Source organism: Terrapene carolina, unplaced genomic scaffold (genome assembly GCF_002925995.2).
Source record: "Terrapene carolina triunguis isolate 2854851 unplaced genomic scaffold, T_m_triunguis-2.0 Scaffold33392, whole genome shotgun sequence".
NCBI lineage: Eukaryota > Metazoa > Chordata > Testudines > Emydidae > Terrapene > Terrapene triunguis.
Window position 1 is genome coordinate 2,325,078 of NW_020697743.1, and position 23,798 is coordinate 2,348,875.

The window sequence follows — 23,798 nt, forward strand, 5'->3', positions numbered from 1 at the left end:
ATTTTCCCTTTTTTCCCTTCTTAAAAATATCACTTGGCCACTCTGCCTCTGTTAGGCCCTTTCACCCTTTGCCAGTCAATTGAACTGTCAATTCTTCAGGGGAGGGGTTGTCCCTCACTATGTGTATGTACAGAGGGGCTCTGATGTAGATGGGTGCTACTGCAATGAAAAACAATATATTTAGGATATTCCATGGGGAAAACTCTACATGAACAGAACATTTAGGTTGCACGATTAAGCATTCAAAAGTCAGGAACTGGCAGTTAATGATGTCCATGAAACTTTATCTCTGCCCTCTTGTGCAGCGTGAGCATTCAGTTCTCAATTGCCTAATCAAATTGTATTTCTGAAATGCAAACGGTGCTGCCAACCCCAAGCCTTCACCAATCAAAAGGCAGGCCCTCCTAAAAATCACGAGATGGCTTTAAAATCACGAGACTTGGGTTCCTTTCGCTAGGGCCAGTGCACATTTTATAAAATGGAAATGTCTTCTCATTGGAAAATGCGGTTTAATCAAACTCAATCTTTCCCACAGGAAAATGTGAAAAATTTCATTGAAACCAAATTTTCCTATCAGGTGATTCAACACCAAAAAATTTGTTTCAAAATGTCAGGTCATTTGGTTTCAGTCAAAAATGTTGAGTTTTCTACATCAACATTTCCGATTCAAAACTTGGTTCAGAGGTTTTTGTTTCATTTAAATTTTCACTATTTGACTTTTTGTTCTGATTTTTGGAATAGACAGTAATTTTGAAATGTCACAATTTGCCATGAAAGGACTATTCCTTTTTTCTGCTTTTTATTTGCCTTCTGCCTTTTGAGTCTATTTTCAAGATCTTTTTCTGCAACTCTGCGGGCTAGAAAACATACTTTTTTTTTTTAAATGAAAGCTGAGATTTTCATGTATTCACATAATTCCAACAACTAAGTCTTCAAGAACGGTGCCAAGTATCACAAAACGCGTGATAAAAATGATCAGAGTTGGCAACAGTGCAATATAGTTCTCAAATATTACAATTTTAAAAACACTTTTTGATTTGAAAAAGGGTGCATGAAATCACATTTGGCCCCAACCACACTAAACAATTCCTGTCCCCCCGCCCCTTAGAAATATATTGTGAACTGCCCTTCCATGGGTGTGCCAGAGGATTGAGTCTCTTTGCATGGCCTCAAAAGGGCAATACATAAGAGCAGCCCCTTGACAAGAAGCAGGGGAAAGGGTGTAGAGGAGGCAGGACCAGGGTTTTGGCCCATGGAATGGGGTTGGTACAATAGAAGGAACCATCTGTGCTATCCTAATGGGTCCCTGTGCATGGTGAGAAGCCCTAAGCAATGCAGTGCTTCCCGAGCTACTCTATCCTTTCATTGTTCTATGGGAGAGCCTACAAGCCACAACCAGGTAGTGACCCGCTGTGCTAAATGCGGTACATACATAGACAGCTTCTGCCCTAAAGAACTTACAACCTCAACTCTTAGTGTTGCCCCAGGGGCAGCAGGAGAGCAAAGGGCTGTATGCAAATCACACCACATAGCCCTAAGGTCAAGATTTCAAAAATAGGAGCCAAATTCACAGGAAGGCACCTAAATAAGGCACCAGATTTCGAAAAAGCAGAGCACCCAGCAGCCCCGATGGACTTCGTTTGGGTTTGGAAGTGCTCAGCATTTTTCAGAGTGGGGCGCTTTATTTGCGCACCTAAATAAAGATTTCGGAGCCTAACTTTAGGTACAATTTTGGGCAATCAGCCTCAGTGTGTACATCCTTCAGCTGTATCCCTCATCACTTTCTTAATCAGTTCTGTTGCTGCTCTCTCAACGCCCGCCATTTTGCCAACAATAGTTCTGGTCCGGAGGTGCTCAGTGTCACGGAGTTGAGGGAGACAAGGCCTTGCACCCCCGGCTTCCTGCGATTCACCAGGACTCTCAGCCAGCCAGTAAAACAGAAGGTTTATTTTGATGACAGGAACACAGTCCAAGATAGGTCTTGCAGGTACAGACAACAGGACCCCCTCAGTCAGGTCCATCTTGGGGGGGCAGGAGCAGTGGCGGATTAATAATTTTGCTGCCCCTAGGCCGGGAAATAATTGCCGCCCTGGCCCCGCCCCGACTCCGCCATTTCCAACCCCCTCCCCAAAGTCCCCGCCCCAACTCCGCCCCCTCCCTTCCCCTATTGGATCCCTTCCCCAAATCCCCGCCCCCGGCCCCGCCTCTTCCCCCAGCGTGCGGCGTTCCCCCTCCTCCCCCCTCCCTCCCTGCCCCACGAAACAGCTGTTTCGCGGCGCAAGCGCTGGGAGGGGAGAGAAACAGGACGCGGCGGTGCGCTTGCAGAGGAGGTGGAGGTGAGGTGGAGCAGGGGGGCGGGGCGTGGAGGGGAGCTTCTGCCCCTGCAAATTTGCCGCCCTAGGCAATAATACAGCGCTGGGCAGGAGAGGCCAGGAGGTCTGTCTGGCCTCCCCTCCATTTTCCCAGTCAGCTCCAAACTGAACTCTCCAGCCCCTCCTCTCTCTTTGTCTCTTTCCCGGGCCAGGAGGTCACCTGATCTCTTTGTTCTCCAACACCTTCAGTTGGCACCTTGCAGGGGAGGGGCTCAGGCCATCAGTTGCCAGGAGACAGGGTGTCGGCCATTCTCTGTGCAGACCCTTGCACACCCCTGCCCTCCAGGGCTCTGCAACAATCGCACACCCTTATCCCACCACCTAGATACTTAAGAAATGCATAGGGGAAATTGAGGCACCCACACAGTATTTAGAGAAAACATTAAGAACATTCCCACTTCGTCACACTCAGCCCTGCAGGCAGTACCAGTACTATAGCAGAAAGCGCATCACTGCTGTACAGGCCGATACCTCCCCACACCATGACGGACTGTCTCTGCACATAGCTAAAACCTGATTTTTTTGGAGGCGAGGGGCACAGCACATATCAGGACAGAATTAGACAAAGCTTTTTTGCTCAGCCTTTGAGAGCACATTAAAACTTGCCAATTAATCAGAACACCGACCCAACTCTGCTGCCCCGAAAGCATCTCTTGTGTTTGATTTGCATTGGGAGTGTGACTTAATATTCCCAGCTGTGTTTGTAAACAATTGGCTCATCAGTAGTCCAGTGTTGCCAGCTCTCACAAATTGATCGTGAGTGTCTCAGTGTTTGGTTGGGGTTTTTTCCCCCCCCTTCTTCTTAAAGCGCCTGGATTCGTGAGAGAAACTTGGCTTTCATGAAAAATAAAAGGGGAAGTTTGTATCCTTGTAGTTGAAAATGTGAAGCTACGAAGGATGAAAAACCCAAAAGCAAATCCAAAGAACACAACACGTATAGGGTTTTATTTTTAAACACAGCTCATTATTTTAAAACCGATCTCATGAGTTTTTGGTGCCTGACTCAATTTTTGAATACTGGGGGTTGGCAATACTGGTGTTCAACACCCCTGGGCATAATAACAAGGGGGCAGAGGGGACAGGGGAACTTGTGAGGAAATAAAAAGATACTAATCAGCAGTAAAAGAGTAGATTTAAGGCCCAGTCTCAAAAGACTTTGGACATCTGCAGTGAGGTTCTTAGTGCCCTCAGCTCCCACCCAAATCCCCTCTGTTGGCCTCTACAGTTCTCATGCTTTCTCTCTGCCCCCCTGCACAAGCCCCACAGAGACTACTGCTGCCCTGGGGCCGCAGAAACCCTGCAGAGCGACACCTCTGCAACATGCTAAGAGGGGAATTGGGGGGATGGAGGTGCTTGGCAGGAGAAGCTGCCCTGTTCCCCAGCCAGGCCCATTCCCCATTGAAACATGGGGGTAGCGAGAGGCCTGTCCTTGACACTGAATCTCTGACAGTTCCCATGCCTCAGGCCAAGAAGGGGCATTTGCTTAGCCCTCCTGTCTACTCGGCGGCTGTCAGAGGGGTGGACGCTACTTCCCATACACAGCCATCAGAGAGGCAACCCCCCCGGGATCATTCCCTGCCATAGAGGGCACTGAGTCCCAGAACCTGCCTCTGTGGGGAAAGGACAGGGCTGTGTGGCCACAAAGATGGTCTGCAGCTGCTGCCGAGGGTTCCCCCTCACGCAGGGAGTAGCACATTGTGGGTGTGAGAACAGCCAGACCATGGAGCTGTGCACACACTCAGGGCCAGTGCACCAGGGTCAGGACCCGGCCTGCTGTCATGTTAGAGCCTGAGGGCTTTGCTCACTTCTTACTCTGTGGACGAAACCATTGGGAGTTGGCTGAGTAAGGACTGAAAGGGAGTTGGGACCCAGGATATGGTGCACTGACTTCAGTGGGAGTAGCAGCTGTGCAGCCTCTCTCACCACAGCTCTCATCCTCTAAGGGCCTGATTCTGCAAGGTACCGAGTTCAGTGAGAGCTGAGGGCTTTCAGGCCTGGTTGGTTGGGACCCTAAATCATCACTGTTATTTATTCATACTGTGGTAGGACCTAAGGACCCTGCTCAAGGTCTGTCAATGCATGCCTTTATACCAAACACACAACGAAAAGAAAACATTCTACAAATATGTTCGAAGCAAGAGGAAGACCAAGGACAGGGTAGGCCTGTTAGTCAATGGCGGGGGGCGGGGGGGAATAACAACAGAAAATATGGAAATGGCAGAGGTGCTAAATGACTTTTTTGTCTCGGTTTTCACCAAAAAGTTTAGCAGCGATTGGACATCTAACATAGTGAATACCAGTGAAAATGAAGTAGGATCAGAGGCTACAATAGGGAAAGACCAAGTTAAAAGTTACTTAGACAAGTTAGATGTCTTCAAGTCACCAGGGCCTGAAGAAATACACCCTAGAATACTCAAGGAGCTGACCGAGAAGATATCTGAGTCATTCGAAAAGTCATGGAAGATGGGAGAGATTCTGGAGGACTGGAAAAGGGCAAATATAGTGCCCATGTATAAAAAGAGAAATAAGGACAACCCAGGGATTTAAAGACCAGCCAGCTTAACTTCTGTACCCAGAAAGATAATGGAGCAAATCATTAAGTAATCAATTTGCAAACACCTAAAAGATAATATGGTGATAAGTAACAGTCAACATGGATTTGTCAAGAACAAATTGTTTCAAATCAATCTAGTAGCTTTCCTCGACAGGGTAAGAAGCCTTGTTGATTGGGGGAAGTGGTAGATGTGGTATATCTTGACTTTAGTAAGACTTTTGATATGGTCTCGCATGACCTTCCCATAAACAAACTAAGGAAATATAACCCAGAAGGGGCTACTATCAGGTGGGTGCACCACTGGTTGGAAAACCGTTCCCAGAAAGTAGTTACCAGTGGTTCACAGTGAAGCTGGAAGGACATATCGAGTGGGGTCCCGCAGGGATCAGTTCTGAGTCTGTTCAATATCTTCATCAATGATTTAGATAATGGCATAGGGAGTGCACTTATAAAGTTTGCGGACGATACCAATCTGGGAGAGATTGCAAGTGCTTTGGAGGATAAGATTAAAATTCAAAATGATCTGGACAAATTGGATAAATGGTCTGAAGTAAATAGAATGAAATTCAATAAGGACAAATGCAAAGTACTTCACTTAGAAGGAACAATCAGTTGCACACATATAAAATGGGAAATGACTGCCTAGGAAGGAGTACTGCGGAAAGGAATCTGGTGGTCATAGTGGATCACAAGCTAAGTATGAGTCAACAGTGTAACACTGTTGCAAAAAAAGCAAACATCATTCTGGGATGTATTAGCAGGAGTGTTGTAAGCAAGATGCAAGAAGTAATTCTTCCACTCTACTCTGCTGATTAGGCCTCAACTGGAGTATTGTGTCCAGTTCTGGGCACCACATTTCAGGAAAGATGTGGACAAATTGGAGAAACTACAGAGGAGAGCAACCAAAATGATTAAAGGTCTAGAAAACATGACCTACGAGGGAAGATTTAAAAAAAATGGGTTTGTGTAGTCTGGAGTGTAGTCTGGAGAAGAGAAGACTGAGGGAGGCCATATATATATATAAATAAAAGGTTATTAGAAGGAAGAGGGAGAAAAAGTGTTCTCTTTAATCTCTGAGAATAGGACAAGAAGCAATGGGCTTAAACTGCAGCAAGGGCAGTTTAGGTTGGACATTAGGAAAAACTTCCTAACTGTCATGAAAGTTAAGCACTGGAATAAATTGCCTATGGAGGTTGTAGAATCTCCTTCATTGGAGATTTCTGAGAGCAGGTTAGTTATACAAACATCTGTCAGGGATGGTCTGGAGCAGTGGCTCTCAACCTTTCTAGACTACTGTACCCCTTTCAGGAGTCTGATTTGTCTTGCATACACCCAAGTTTCTCCTGACTTAAAAATTACTTGTTTACAAAATCAGACATTAGAATACAAAAAAGTGTCACAGCGCGCTATCACTGAAAAATTGCTGACTTTCTCATTTTTACTATATAGTTATAAAATAAATCAATTGAAATATAAATATTGTACTTACATTTCAGTGTATAGTATATAGAGCAGTATAAACAAGTCACTGTCTGTATGAAATTTTAGTTTGTACTGACTTTGCTAGTGCTTTTTCTATAGCCTGTTGTAAAACTAGGCAAATATCTAGATGCGTTAATGTACCCCGACAGACCTTTGCGTAGCCCTGGTTGAGAACCACTGGTCTAGATAATACCTAGTCCTGCCATGAGAGCAGGGGACTGAACTAGATGACCTCTCAAGGTCCCTTCAAGTTCTACAATTTTATGATTCTATGAAATAGGCAATTGCTTGCCCAGAAAAGTTTCTTGTGGAAGTATCTTTTCTCCACAGCTTGCTGACTGGGAACGAGATAGGCCTTATACTTCCTGGGGCCTGTTCCCTGGTGTTTGATAGCTCCATGATAACTGCTGGTCTTTATTATTCTGGTATTCATGAGATTGAGGCATGAGGATAGAGCGTTGGGGAGCCAGGCTCCATGGAGGTAGAAACACATTGTAAAAACATGCAAAGAAGGACAGACACATTAATGGAGATAGCGAAGAGTCGGCTGCCATTCAGTTACATTACTGTACATTATACAGGGAAATTAAATTGATGTTTGTTGCAACTTCCACTACAGAGAGATGCTGTGATACTAATGAAATTTCAAAAGACAGCAACAAAAATCTTGTAGTTTGGAGTGGGCGGCAATATACCCAGAAAAATAAACTCCTCAGCTCCAGTCACATTTGTGTTTTTAGACATACTCGAGCCTACTCATTCCCTTTATAAATAACTGGGGGAGAAACTGGCAGTAGCATCACCCACCAGAAAGATGGAGCTTACCAAAGTCTACCTACTGACTGTGCCCCCAGAAAAAAAAATGTGGGTGAGGATCCACAGCGTGTCCAAAAGCACTCTTCAGTTTTTGCTGCTTGTGAGTGCTTTTTAGGGGGAAGATAGCAAGACAAAGTTGACCCTTGGCATTAGAAGCCAACAGCTGTGTGCAGGAGAGGGGGAAGAAGCTCGGTAAGGTATCATCCCCACCTGAAGAGCTGACATCATGAGCCAGATGTTCAGCTGTATCCAGTCAACGCTGAGCACAGCTGAGGGTGGATGAGGCACAAAGGAGAACCTTGTGCATTCCCAAATCGTGGAGCCAGCTCTGCCCCAGTCCAGGCTCCAGCTGGGTAAAGCAGCCTGAACTCCACTGGCTGCCTACAGCTTCCTCTGTGGGCTCCCCCATTACTCCCTCTTGTGGGTGTTTCATTGTGGAGGAGGGGCTGGCAGAGGGCAACCAGAGCTGAGTCTGCTGCTTGCAGTCTTATGAGGCAGCGTGAGACACTCCCCAACCCCGAGTTTTAATACTTCACAGACTCGGGGGAGGGGCTGGAGATCAAAAAAGGGGGGAATCTCAGGGGATAGGGCTAGAGGAGCTCTGGTGATTAAGGACCAGGGAGAAGAAGAAAGATAGGAGACCCTGTAGGGCAAGCACATGGGGAGAAGAGAGACACTCGAGACAGATGCCCGAGTGGAGATGTGGTGATGAGGGAACCCCCAGAGGCACCAGAAAGATGCCCTGGGGAATGCAGAGCTCAGAGGGAGGGTGATACACACACACACACACACACCATAAGCCTAGCAGCCATGCCAAAAGCTGAACACCTCTCCAGGGCACTGTGAGGAAACTGCGGTCATTAGTCTGCTAATCCAAAAGGTAGCACATGTCCCCTCTGCCTGCCTGAGAGCATCCCCTATTTGCACTGCTAACCTGTCATACACTCTGAGCACAGCAGTGGGGCAGAGGAATTGTGCTCTCGGGAAGGAACAGCTGAACTCAGAATTCTACTCCCCAGCTAAATGGAAGCAGTGTCGTCTGCACACGAGTGTGGTGGCCTATCACCACCATTTCCGGTTTGGGGGATTCTCTGAGGTGCTGTGCACCTGCAGCTGCCAATGACTTGAAGCTGGACTTGTGGGTGCTCAGCACTTTGGAAAAATCAGAGCCTCTCTCTTCTTCTTAAGAGCTTTGTATACGCTAAAAGCCTGGTCCAGAGTCAACGAGTCTTTCCACTGATCTCACTGTGGCTCAGACCCCACGTTGCCTTTTTCAATCTCTGTAAGCTCTTCCTAGGGTGGGCCAGTGAGTGGATGGTGTAGTCCTCATAGAATCATAGAATCTCAGGGTTGGAAGGGACCTCAGGAGGTCATCTAGTCCAACCCCCTGCTCAAAGCAGGACCAACACCAACTAAATCATCCCAGCCAAGTGAAATATTGTTTTCTAATATCCAACCTAGACCTCCCACACTGCAACTTGAGACCATTGCTCCTTGTTCTGTCATCTGCCACCACTGAGAACAGCCAAGCTCCATCCTCTTTGGAATCCCCCTTCAGGTAGTTGAAGGCTGCTATCAAATCCCCCCTCACTCTTCTCTTCTGCAGACTAAACAAGCCCAGTTCCCTCAGCCTCTCCTCATAAGTCATGTGCCCCAGCCGCCTAATCATTTTTGTTGCCCTCCACTGGACTCTCTCCAATTTGTCCACATCCTTTTTGTAGTGGGGGGCCCAAAACTGGACACAATACTCCAGATGTGGCCTCACCAGTGCCAATTAGAGGGGAATAATCACTCCCCTCGATCTGCTGGCAATGCTCCTACTAATGCAGCCCAATATGCTGTTAGCCTTCTTGGCAACAAGGGCACACTGTTGACTCATATCCAGCTTTTCGTCCACTGTAATCCCCGGGTCCTTTTCTACAGAACTGCCGCTTAGCCAGTCTGGACAGTAATAATAGAGGACAAATAGATGCTGGTGATTCACTGATTCAAATATGGAGGAATTTCCCTTTGCTTTTTGCTCTTCTCTTTCAGTACAGGCACCGCTCTGCTGCCATTCATCAGTGGGTGTAGGAGCTCTATCATCTGAAGAAACAGAGCCAAGTATTTGATTTGGATGCATGATTAAGTTGGCAATATCCTCTCCCCTCCCCCCGCACACCCTTCACTTATGTGCATTTTGCACTGAACACAAACTACATGGTGTGAATCATCACAAACAGCTTCTGTGCCTCCTTTGGGAGATGAAGACTAGCCCAAGAAGAGAAAACATGCTGCTTTTCGATTGGAGACAAGGGGAAACTGCTACTTCCAGAGCAAGCAGAGGGATTGTTGTTTTGACGTGGATTTAGAAAATGCTGATCCTTTCTCAACCTTCCACTAGGAGGGCTTGAGGTTGGTATTTAGCCTGCAGGTTTGGCAGAAGGTTAGGTTACCAGAGTAACAAATCATAACTACGACTGCTCCCTCTATCTGCATCGCCACCATCAAGAGGGTCACATTCATATCGTCAGGAGCCCCAAGGCAACCTTAGGGGGTTATAGACGTTTTTTAGCATCACTGCTGGGCATGGGAAAAGGAGGACAAACCAGTCTGGACTAAATGCAGATCTTCACCCTCTCCTCAAGTGTTTTTCTTTCACCTTTGAAACGGCTGTGATTAACACGGTGCCCTCTCTTCCTACCGGCTGCACTGTTCGTGCTGTGTACTAAGCCTTAATGGAAACAAAGAGGGCCACAAGAAAGCCTGTTTGCATGAAATTTCCTGCCGTGTTTTCCAGACTCGGCGTTTCAGACAGTCTGGATGTTCGTCTACACCAAATCCTTCCCATCAAACAATCTGGGAATGAAGGTTGCCACACTTACACTGCTGCCTCCACCTCCAACTTCTGGCCCCACCCCAACCCAGAATAGATACAGGTGTGGATACTGAACACTTTGGACTCCCCACAGAAGAACTGCCAGAGTTTCAGGGGAAAGGGGCAGTGGAGACAACACTCTGCCTTTCTCTGTCTCTTGGGCTGGGAGTCTCTGGATCCCTTTATCTTCGGCACACAACGCTAGAGGCCACAATATGGCTCTACATTTTTTGTCATGACAAAGTATATTTATTATCTGTGGAGCACATTCCTCTCCAGAACTGGACTTGAACCCTTGATATTTGAGTCTCAACATTCCTTTATGTTGTGAAACTGACAGGCCTGTCCAGCAGCTGGTTATGCCTCCTTGTTTCTCCTCCCCAGACCCGAAAGGTTAGAGCAGCCTCAAGGCTGCTCTAACTTATGCCACCTGGTAATGGTTCCCTAGGGACCAAATGCCAACTGGTGATAGCAGAAATGCAGCACGCTTTAGCAAAAGCCCCGCCAGCCCTTGCATACTCCTTGTGCTGGGGGATGTGGGGTGGGGTATAGGAGCTGGTTCTATCCCCACTTAGAACCAACCCCGATCACACTCAGAGTTTCCCCTGTAGCAGGGGTTCAGCTTCCTTGATGCTGCCCAAGTAGTTCAAAATGAACCAACTGGCACAGAGAATGAGCCCTGAAATCTTTACTGCATGTCAATCCTTACAATAAACACGATAGTATGTATTGTCATACATTCCTGATTGACCTGACCTGTATTTTATAAATCACTTCTGTCCAGAGATGTACCCTGAGTAAGACTAGTTCCATCCCTGTTAGGGGGAATAGTCCCTTAGATGTACAAGAAATACACACACTTAGGATCATTCTGATATCACACATGATGAAGGAGTCTTGGATGGACACTCAGGCTTAATAGCTACAACTGATACTTCCGTTTCTGAGTCTGGGCTTGTCACAAATACTGAAATATTGTCACACCTATTAAGAGAGCAGAGAAAACTTATAAGAAGATGTTCTATATTTTACACATCTATCCACCCACCTACAGAAAAACCAAGCACTATAGACAGATCATAGAAAAGTGCATGAAGCGGGACCAGGCCCAAATGTTGTGATATAGTTTTGAGAATATGCTAATAAACTCCACTGTGTACATCATAGTGCATAAGAAGTTTTGGTGTGTGGAAAACAAATGACTGTAGGGATGGCGGGAATTGGCTGCCATTGAATCCTCCTCTATGTTTTTTTAGAAAACCAAAAGCAGAATAATTTCTGTAATTACTTTTTAGACCTCTGAGCTTTAACATTGTCAGACTGTCCTAGTGCATAGTAAATCATATTGAAGTGTATCAGAGTTCACGCTTTCCCAATGAGCAATGAGGTAAATTATGCGCCAAGAAAGAGAATATCTGCAAGCTGGTCAATTATGGAAAACTTCCCATTGACTTGGATGGTGTAGACTCAAGCCTTTGCCGTCCAGCAAATCTCCCATTGACTTCAACAGGGACCGGACAGCATCTTGCGGACCAGACTTCCTGTGACTCTGCCACTTGTGCAGTTATTTACAGCAGTGCAAACAGTATAAAACGTACTTTGCACCGAGTGCAGCACAACAGAGAACCAGGCCTATGTGCTCGAGTACACAGCAGGTGCTCTCTCATTGTGTACAAAGCTAGACCTGGAGAAAGTCTTCTTTGTTTTGTTTTTAATGGTATAAGCAAAATTTAAAAATCAAGAATCAGAATGAACTTGGCAATAAGGAGGCGCTGCTGTCAGTTAGAGGTATCTTACTGTATGTTGTGATACTACCACTTGTTCTGGATTCTAAAACAGATTGATCATATTCTGGTTGATCAGATATAGCAGATTAGCCATTCACCAGCGGAAAGACAAACCTGTCTCGATAAATCATTTGCAGTGTAATACCTATGAGTGAAGATGACGAGATTCACAGGACGTGCTCTCTATGGAATTAAATTCACACTGGCACAGAGGAATTCCCAGCGTCAGCAAAGCTTTGATAAAAATGTAAAACCACCCTCTTCAGTTACTAGTCTGACAAAACAATTAACAGTGCAATTCGTTTACGGATGAGCTCACCCCCCTCTCATTACAACACTTGAGTGATCCTGAGCCAGCGGTCGCTAAAACTGAATACACCAATGCCTACTTTAGAATAATGATGCTAGGAGGAAGGGGGTGAGCGCACGGCTACAGTAATGGCTTTTTTTAGCTTCATATCTTTATTGGCTCAAAGCATCACCAACTACCCAAGAAATGGTGCTATTTTCTACACCATCACAGAATGAATAAATGAAGAAGCTACACTCACATTTCACAGCAGATGATGTGGCAACCAGCATGGAATGCACTCTTTTGTATGCTGGAACAGTGGCTATGCACATCTGGTAATTACAGACCGCTAGACCATTACAGCCACTACTCTGGTACTACTCCTAGGGTGTTATCAGTGACCTCCTGCTTCCTTCTGAATTCTTATTAAACCCTATGGGCCAGTTTCTCATTTACACCAAGGACTGTTTACACTGCTTTGTAAATAAGAATCAGGTGCTATGAATCTTTCTGAAGCTTAAAGCCTTCAGAGATGCAAGATTTACCTGGCACGTGGCCCAGGATTTCTGAAAGATCACCTGCAGCTCCAGGATGAGGAGTCTGGTCTACAGCTCCACTCCTCAGGCACCATGGAACTTTCTACTCTAAGAGTAAAGCTCGTCTGTGCAGGAGACAGAGCTTTCTCAGGGCTGGTCCTACACCGTGGAATGAACTCCTGCAGGAACTAAGGACCATCACAAACCCCTCCAACTTCCGTTCCAAGCACAAGGTGCACCTCTGACTGGGCTTCTCTAGTCAGTGTGGACATTAAATTGTTTAATTAAATAAAATAACTTACCACAACATGTCACACACAAGTCCTACCCCAGAGATCAGCTATCAGAACTGTCTTGAGGAAAGAGAGGGTCCATAACAGGAAGGCAGAAGTGCATGCCAATGAAGAGTGGCATTAATACAGCCCCAAAAGGCCCTCTCGGGCAGGATCCTTCCCATGGGTGTGTAAAAGAATGTGCTGGCCCAAGGGACGCCCTTCATCTCAGCAAGGAGTGAGGCTAAGATGAAATCCTGCTAGTGGGCTCTGCCGCTCCCCAGGGAAGGATGAGGGGAAGACGAGATCGCCTCCCACTGGCTCCTCTCTACCTTCCAGTGGACATCACATGGAGAGGCTGGCGGATCAGTGTAATGTCACTAGAGATGATACCATAGCAGCAGGTGCATGCACATGAAGCAGGTGTGGGTATGCAGCACCTCATCTCCGTGACATCAGTGTTTAGTGCTAGTATAATGGTAGGTGTATGCAAGAACATGCAACCACTGGGATTGTTGTCAACCACAACGATAGACACTCATATTCACAGTAGTAGACAGTTTATTTATATTAATGATCACTGCTTTTCAGGAGCTTTGTAAAAATCATCTTGATGTAATCAGATGGGTTAAAGCCTGAAAATTAAAGATTTAATTATGGAGAGGAACTGGTTAAGGTTGTAATGGGGCTGGCACCCCAGGGAGCAAATTAACTACATCTTAATGGATGGAACAGATTACTCATCCTCTCGGGGCAGGGAACAGCCGTGGGAGAGATTATTGCATCTCTAATGCACAATCCCCTAGTGCTCCTCTTGGTATGGTAGGGCTGTGCACTGCCCCCTTCACAGGGCTATGTCTTAGAAGCCACAGTCTAGACCCACACAATTAAAATCTCTACCTTAGAGAAGAGAATTTCTTCTTTGAGTAGATGCAGATTTATGGTAGGTGTGTGTGTGTGTGTGTGTGTGTGGTGCCCAGCATGCTGGAGCCAGAGAACATTTGTCTAGCAGTACCCCCTAAGAGTGGCACTTGTGGTCTTAGCCCCTCCCCTAGCCATATAAGGGCGGTCCTGTTCCATCCCTGTCAGTGTAAGCTTGACAGCTTGTCTCTCGCACCAGCAGAAGTTGGTTCCCATTTTGGACATTTGCAAGGCAGCCATTTGGTCCTCTATACACGTTTATGAGCCACAATGCCATTGCCATCCCACTGAGATGCAAATGTTGGGAAGGCAATCCTGCAACCCTTCTTTAAATAGACTCTGAGCCCCACCTCCTGCGGGTCCTGCTTGTGAGTCACCTACATGGAACACACGGCTGCATCTACGCAAAGAAGAAAACACGGTTAATTACTATCACTGTCATTCTTCAAGATGCAATGCCCATTGTATTCCACAATCCACCCGGTCACTTCTGCGTTAGAGTCTCTGCTTCTGATGTTCAGTGTGAAGGAGCAGATGGGGGTAGGGGCACCACTTCCCTTATATGGCCTGGGGAAGGGGTAATGCCACAGGATGTGAGTGCTGACCCTACAAGCACCGCTAGGCAACGTTTCTCCAGCTCCCGAGTCCCAGCGCACACATCTACATGGAATACACGTCTGCATCACATCTTGAAGAACAAAAGTTACAGTAAGTGTGTTTTACCCACAATATCTAAACTAATAAAAATATATTAGTCCATTATGTGCATCTACATTTGTAGGATAAATTGTATGATGGTATATTGTATTATTTAAGAAATAGTCACATGCTATGTAATTATAGACAATCATAATGCATCTACATGAGGGGGAAGAGTTAAGGTTAGCATGCAGGCTACATCTGAATTCTCTTTAATACCTTATGAGAGGTGACAATGATGAATTATCCATTCTCAGCAGCAATCAGTTCTTCTGCCAACCATGAAATTGCTACAAAATATATCGGAAGGACAGAACAGGTCATGCTGGTGTGGAACTGGGATTATATGTGAAAGAAAGTGTAGAATCAAATGAAGTAAAAAATCATAAATGAATCAAACTGTACCATAGAATCTCTATGGATAGAAATTCCATGCTCTAATAAGAAGAATATAGCGGTAGCGATATATTACTGACCACCTGACCAGGATGGTGATAGTGACTGTGAAATGCTCAGGGAGATTAGAGAGGCGATTAAAATAAAAAAACTCAGTAATAACAATGGGGGATTTCAATTATCCCCATATTGACTGGGTACATGTCACCCCAGGGCAGGATGCAGAGATAAAGTTTCTTGACACCTTAAATGACTGCTTCTTGGAGCAGCTGGTCCTGGAACCCACCAGAGGAGAGGCAATTCTTGATTTACTCATCAAAGGCTCTTACACAAAGTAAGCTGCCCCGGGATAAGAGGGAAGGTGCTCTCATGGATTGGTAACTGGTTAAAAGATAGGAAACAAAGGGTAGGTATAAATGGTCAGTTTTCAGAATGGAGAGAGGTAAATAGTGTTGTCCCCCAGGTGTCTATTCTGGGACCAGTCCTATTCAACATATTCATAAATAATGTGGGAAAAGGGGTAAACAGTGAGGTGGCAAAATTTGCAGATGATACAAGATTACTAAAGATAGGTAAGACCCTGGCAGACTGTGAAGAGTTACAAAAGGATCTCTCAAAACTTGGTGACTGGGCAACAAAATGGCAGATGAAATTTAATGTTGATAATTGCAAAGTAATGCACATTGGAAAGCATAATCCCAACTATACATATAAAATGATGGGGTCTAAATTAGCTGTTTCCACTCAAGAAAGTGAACTTGGAGTCATTGTGGATAGTTCTCTGAAAACATCCACGGGTACTGGCTACTGTTGGAAGACAGGATACTGGGCTAGATGGACCCTTGGTCTGACCCAGTAGGGCTAATCTTATGTTCTTATGCTATGCAGAGAAAATGTTTTTACAGAGAAAGTAAATAATATTGAATTATTTCATAGTACAACAATTGCTCATCCTTATTGGAAAGCGCATCGAGGATGAACCAAATAGGGTTCTATAGAAATTACTCTATAAACCAAGGCTACCAGATTCTTGACTTCTCCTGCACTCTCTGCGCAGCTCAGGCAGCACAAAGAGAGTGGAAACTTCCATCAAGTTCTCTGGTGGGCACAAGGGAGTCCCCAGCAGGCAAAGGGCCAAGAGAGCTGGCTCCTATTCCTCTCTCACCGCAGTCACCAGTGCAGGGGGTGTACTGGGAAAAGGGGAGACATCATTGGGGAAGGGACAGGAAGAAGGTGTGTCCTTAGGGGCAACATACATAGCTGGTGCAGTTGAGGGCTTTTCCCTGCTTTGGTAGTCTCTTTCGTGGCCCACAGGGCTACCTCACGGGACAGCTTCCTCTGGAACACAGCAACCCCTGGTCCCTCAGACTTTGCTCCTTGAATGACAATGTCATTTGCTTGTTAATGCTGCACAGGGGTTCCTGGCAACAACGCTTCTCTAGACCTCCTGCACCCCCACGCAGTCACTGTACCAATAGTCCAACACAAAAGATAATCCAGCGTTCAGATCTGAAACTAACCACCTCATTCAGTCTCTGAGGCAAGACCATTTAAATTGATCCTTTGCCCAGAGCAAGGTTGAGGCCGGACTTCGCACCAAAGAAGGTAATGATCTGATCACAGAGAGTGCAAAACGTGCACCTCTCCGGTTTCAGATCTCATCCAGAAAGCAAGCTCTGAGTGTTTCCGCTACTGCCTAAGGGCCACGAGCTACTGAGCTGAGCCCCAAGATCCATTATTTGTATAGATATTGGAGTCACCCTAAACAAAACGCATGCCAGACATGGCTCCTATTGATTTCAATGGCAAAATCGCCCTTGTCTTCGATGAGAACACGGGCTGATCTACACTCTAAGGTCAGATCGGAGAAAAACTTGATCCGCTTTATTAGGGGGTCTGAAGTATAGAGGGCAACCTAAACACCAATACAGTTCCAATTGTAACTCCATCCGAGGACTCACGTAGGCTGTATTTTCCTTTACTCTCTTTTCTGAACTCTCCGGCAGTGTGGCTGCACAGTCAGACAGCTGCTGCTTTTGAACCACTCAATAAAAGAAAAACAAGAAAGAGCGATGGGCAATTCAGTCTTCATAAAGGAGCAGAGCAGACTTCCAACTTCGCTGTCAGAGGAAGAGGGAAGTTTAAAATGCAGTGTTTTCCTTGGATGTTTACCAGCTAGCCACCACATTCATGAGTGATTTACGGATGGCTGAGTTGCTGCAGTTTGAACTTTTATTTAAAAAGGTGAGATCAGGAACATTTAACAGCTCCCGATATAGTCTCCGGGAACTTCCAAGGAGTCAAGCTATTTACAGTGTGTGTTGATTGCAGCACTCAGGCTATTTTTATATTTATTTGAACTTTTATAAAACATGCCTACCTAATGCGCTAAGCAAATTGCACATGTACTTAAATACAAAAGTGCAGACCGACGCCATGCTGGACCAATGTCCATATAATCCACCCTCCAGACCAATGACAATTCCATCCTCCAACAAACCCACACTGTTCTCTGCTAACCAGCCAATCACGCTCCTTTCTACTAGAAAGCATGGGGAACACTGCCACCAGATATCTTGGGCTCTGCAGCCTAAATTTAACGTAAACAAATTTGACCTCTGTCAGTTCAATGGGTGGGAATATTATAAGTTCCAGCATCAGAGAATCTACATTGAAAATGCCCTGCCGCCCAACCCCTCCAATTGAAACCTGGGAGCTGTTCGTTTAGGCTCAATTGCCATGTCTAAGCTAGCAGAAAAAAAGTTATATTTTAACAGGTGTTAGCAAACAGGTTTTAAATTAAGGGAATGTCTAGCCTAGGAAAAGTGGCCAAGGTTATGTTGAGGTTCACGAACATGTTATAGGTGTTAAAACCTGTCTGCACTAGATGCTAACACCTTTTTAAACACAATTCAAGTATCTGCTAAAAACATCTCTTTCCTAACTCTAGACAAGGGAGACTATTTCCCAAAGTGCCTAAGGATCACAGAAGGACCCTAAGCCCCAAATCTTCAAAAATCAATAGAAGTTAGGAGCCTAAATACCTTTGAGGAGTTGGACTGAAGTGCCTAAGTCACTTTTGAAAATGGGACATGGGCACTTTGGAAAATTTTACCCAAGGTCTAAGGTAGCCCAGACCCAAATCTGTGGTGCACATAGCTATGACTGGTTTTCCGTGTACTGCAATGCTAGATGCAAGAAGTTGGCCTATCTGTGAGGGGGCAGGTCAATTCAAGCTGGAGACTCTAGGGGTTAGTCTTCACTGAACCTGGAGCTAACACTACAGGTACACCTCAAGTGTTACCAGACTCCCAACACACAGATTTCTGGCCTTTATGCTTGAGCTGGCTGGCCTGGTAGGAAGGGTGGGCAGGAGCTCAAGTGCCCGAAGCTCACGCTAGTAATGCAGTGGGGACTCAGCTCTAGCATTACAGACACACTCTCCCCTTTCTCCTGGTCTTTCTTTGCCTCAATCTAAAGCAAAAGGCCCGGGGAGTGGAAAGTACAGGCCGCGCTTTGCTCTTGGGGTGTGGAAAACATGACAAGAAATCATTTAGAACTTTATCGCTCAAACCCACCACTTGGAACGGCACCTGTGAAGCACCCGTACACCACAGAGAGAGAGCAGCCCTCTGCTCCACACTAAAAGGAACAGGAGGGAGACAAGGCAAGCGGAGACATGATGGAGCCCAAAGCAATAGACTAGACAGTTCCTAATGCCTCTAGCATTGCACTGACTCGATACAAACACACCTGGAAAGCATGTGACTCATTCTCCACTGCTCATTGCCCCACAGACTTGCCCAACTGCCCAGCTTAGACAAAGCAAGACTCAGTAGTGAATTAGGAAGAGATGGCAGTTCTGGCTAGACTGTGAAACCCTTACTCATGCTGGTGAGTATTAACTCTCAGCAGCAATCTCGACTGACCTCCCATTGTCTATTTTTCCGTAATTCAAGACAAATGTCTTGCACTGATGCCGACTCTTTTATAGTTTAGCTGTCAGGCTGTATTGGATAACAGAATTATAAGGCTTGGCATTTTTAAACGGAGAACCTTCCTTGCTGTTATAAAAAATTCTTGCCAGAAGAAAAATAACTTTTTAAATTAAAGAGGAAAAAGCTCAATAACTTAGTATGCAAATTTGGAACTCTAGCAGATCTGATATCTTCTGCACCAATCTCGATAAAATAGCAGCCCAATCATTTTCAAAGGGAAAAGGATGCATTCATTTCAGGAGGCTTATTCAAAACAGAAGAAAAAAAAAAGATGAAAATATGTTTGCCATCCATAGCAGTTTATCCGTGAAGAAAAATTACCAAGAAATCAACTCTTCCAATAGCTGGAACAAGACTTCATTTTTAATGAGCAAAAGTAGTACTTATACATGAGGCTTTCAGAGAAATACTTCATCCAGGTCAGAATCAATATATTACTGTCCACAATGACTTTGCTAGAAACAAGGTTAAAATAAAATTCCAGCCACAGTTACTGATCTGGATCGACAAATGGAGGGAGCCAAGCACCTTGCAGAGGCAATGGAAATTCCACTGATGGAGCTTGCAACCACTACATCTGAAACCACTACTTGAATTAAAACTAATTAAAGTAAATATGAGCCCAGAAACAAGAATAAAATCTCTGGAGAAGCAAGACACGTTACATTACTGATAAGTCATCAGATGTATTGAAGATGATCTTTCTAGATCTGTTTTTCAGAATGTATAGGAATTAGATCTAGGAGAAATGCTTCTTGCCAGCTGTAAGCACTTCATTATCACCAGTGGAATCTGTTCTGCTTTAATCTCTCTGACTAGAATAATTCCAAGTTCAGCTGCCCTCAGGTTATAACCAGGCAAGCAAACAAAACATTATATGGTTCCAAAGCATTACTGGTCAGATAGGGGCTGTTTTATGCAAATAAATCCTAGACTCTAATTAATGGATGGAAATTTTTGTACTTCAACTCACAAGGTTAAACTCCGCCTTCAGAGAGGCATGCACAACTGCCATTGCAATCTGTAGCTATTTCTCTCTTTCCCTCGGAGAAACCTCTGGAATATTCTCCAGGCAGTCAAACAAACAGCATCTCATAGCTTGGTAAAACGAGAATCAGAGGTCTCTTCAGTCCAGAATGTATCTCCTCTTAGAAACCTGGGAATTGCTTCAATGCATTCAGAGCATGACAGCCCTGCAAATGACGCCCAAGAGAGAAGAAGCAGTGCAGGTAATTACAGTAAAGTCATTTAATGACTGTTTAATAGGAGGGGAGGAGAGGCAGCATAATAGTTCTGTGAGCTCCGGCTGGAGGTACTGAGAAATTTGAGTATTTAGAAATATAGCTGATCGTACGTGTAGTACAAGGAAAATGCATTGTTTCTAGATAACATGCTTGCAGAAAGGAGAGAGCTGAACTAAAATCAGAGGGATTTAAATAACAGTGTGTCCACCTTCCCAATTAGCTGTGTTGACCAACATCAGTTGATATCTTGATCACCAGGCATAACACCCTACACTATAGAACTGTAAACAGACTTTTAGCCTCTCATGCCCTGCTGAAGATCCAGCTCCAGATCATCTCAATACCACAGTCAGAGGAAGAAATGCTTCGTTATGACACACGCTGAAGTCGAACCTGGTGGTGAGAACTAACTTTTGCCTCCAGTGCCATCTCCTGTCACTCTGCTGAAGCCAATGGGCTGGCAGGGGGGTGAGGGCAGAATTAGAGCCCATGATGGGTTTATATTGGAGGTCGATGTACTGACTGGCCTCTGCAATGTGATCAAGCTGTTTCAATATGATCAGGTGTTGCCTCACCTAGCCTTCACGCCCAGCGCTGCAATGTTGGGAGACAGAAACACACGTCTATGGTAGGAGAAAAACTGAGCTGCTAGTGTATCTGTAAAACTGTCGGGTCCTCTCACATGCCTCAGCTGCTGCTTCCATGCAAGGTCCTGCCACCTCTATTCTACTCTGTTTCACTGTATACATTTCCACCTATCCTCCCCTCTACCTCGTATCCATCTGTCTCTTTCCTCCCAGACCAACACCTTCTATGACAAGTCCTGACCCACTTCCTCAGAACTGACTGTTTGCCGCCCAGTGCTAGGCCTAGTCTGAGAAACAGGGGCTTTTCTAAATGGTGCCCCCTGCAATGATAGCTGTAGTAGGTGCTTGCTGCTTTCAGGCACTGCAGATTTACCAAGTCTGTCCCGGTGACCTAGACTGCTGCGGTCCCTATGTGAAGGACTCATACTCCACCAGACGTCTAAAGTGATTTCTTTTTAAAGTGACTAATCTAAATCTAGTCTATACCTAACTTGATAATATTATAAGACAAGACTTGTTCTGCTTCAACTGTACAGGTGTCAGGGGATTTAGAACGGGTCTCATACTCCAAGACTTTGGAGGGTAACCATTAGCAACAGGCTTGCAAAACAAGGTTATATAATGTGCCCTCACATGACCCGCTACAATCAAAATCTAAAAAGTTGACACATGGAGGAAAAAAGAAAGGACAACGAAGCTAGCCCGAAGGCAGACAGAATCTGCCTAATGTCATGGCCAGCTCCTGCAGTCAGAATACCATACAGATCGCAGCAAGGGAATTTGGTGTTTGACATGTTGAAGGAAAATTAAAAATGAAGGATGCTCTCACCAAGAAACCCATTTTGTTGTACACATTCTCGGGTCTAAGGGTTTCCTCCCTGACCCCCGTGTGAGGCTGCAGCAGTCTCTTTCCAGGGTAGTTGCAGTTGACTGTTTTTCTCCCTCTTTTAATTAACTTTCCCTAATACTTCAGAAACCAGGTGATGATATGGTTACACGTGAGATCAACATAAAAACTATGGGCTTAGTAAGTGCAGGAACCATATGATTATAATGCAGGAAGTGAATGAGACAAACAGCAAATAGAAAGGAGAACAATTTGTATAGACAGGAAAAATATTTCAAAACAACAACTATTACCTCCAGGAGTTTTCTAGTCCTTATTTCTATTGGAAGACCCATAATGGCCTGTCCCAGAGATTTAGATCACCTGGGTAGCAGCCTGAGTGTGGAATTGGCAACACCCATCCTTTTATTTCTTCAGGCAGCCTCAGTAAACAGAGGGTACTAAGATACAGATATGCACCATATTTTTGTGATGGAGAAGCTGGAAAGTGAAAGAGACAAGGAGGAAGGAGGCAAAGAGGAGGCACCTGACGACTGAGGACAGAGAAAGGAACAAGGACAGACCTTCAGCTGGTGTATAGTTGCTATAGCTGTGAAAATTTACAGCCGCTGAGGATCCGTCCCAAAGTATCCAAGGTCTGGAGTGATTTTACCATGTGTGAAGGCTTGTGACGTTATCCTAAACACACAGGATGCAGGAAGGAGATTAACCAGCATGAATATTCACCTGTGGCACAAAAGGCATCAGTGGACCAACCTCTTGGTCCGGTCCCCATAAAGGATGGCTTCTCACTGGTTTTTAATCTGAAGCCAAAGCATTGCTGCAAGCGCCCTGTGCAGGCAGTGCATTGCACACAGAGGCTGAGTGGCAGATTAAACCACGAGATAACACCAGCCAGATAGGGTGCTCACCTACACAGCAGGTGACCATGGACATTTCAGAGGCTAAAGTGAGGCTCACTGACGAATCATCGGGCACGATCCTCAGCTGGTTTAAATTGATGTAGCTCCACTGCTTTTGGTGGGAATCTGGCCCACCGTGCGTGTAATAAATAACATTAAAGTAGTGGAAACTGAGAGAAAAAATAATGGTCACCCCAATCATAGAATATCAGGGTTGGAAGGGACCTCAGGAGGTCATCTAGTCCAACTCCCTGCTCAAAGCAGGACCAATCCCCAACTAAAATCATCCCAGCCAGGGCTTTGTCAAGCCTGACCTTAAAAACCTCTAAGGAAGGAGATTCCACCACCTCCCTAGGTAACCCATTCCAGTGCTTCACAACCCTCCTAGTGAAAAAGTTTTTCCTAATATCCAACCTAAACCTCCCCCACTGCAACTTGAGACCATTACTCCTTGTTCTGTCATCTGCTACCACTGAGAACAGTCTAGATCCATCCTCTTTGGAACCCCCTTTCAGACAGTTGAAAGCAGCTATCAAATCCCCCCTCATTCTTCTCTTCTGCAGACTAAACAATCCCAGTTCCCTCAGCCTCTCCTCATAAGTCATGTGCTCCAGCCCCCTAATCATTTTTGTTGCCCTCCGCTGGACTCTTTCCAATTTTTCTACATCCTTCTTGTAATGTGGGGCCCAAAACTGGACACACTACTCCAGATGAGGACTCACCAATGTCGAATAGAGGGGAATAATCATGTCCCTTGATCTGCTGGCAGTGCCCCTACTTATACAGCCCAAAATGCCGTTAGCCTTCTTGGCAACAAGGGTACACAGTTGACTCATATCCAGCTTCTCGTCCACTGTAACCCCTAGGTCCTTTTCTGCAGAACTGCTGCCTAGCCACTCGGTCCCTAGTCTGTAGCAGTGCTAAGTGCTAAATGCAGGACTCTGCACTTGTCCTTGTTGAACCTCATCAGATTTCTTTTGGCCCAATCCTCTAATTTGTCTAGGTCCCTCTGTATCCTATCCCTACCCTTCAGCGTATATACCACTCCCAGTTTAGTGTCATCTGCAAACTTGCTGAGGGTGCAGTCCACGCCATCCTCCAGATCATTAATGAAGATATTGAACAAAACCGGCCCCAGGACCGACCCTTGGGGCACTCCACTTGATACTGGCTGCCAACTAGACATGGAGCCATTGATCACTACCCGTTGAGCCCGATGATCTAGCCAGCTTTCTA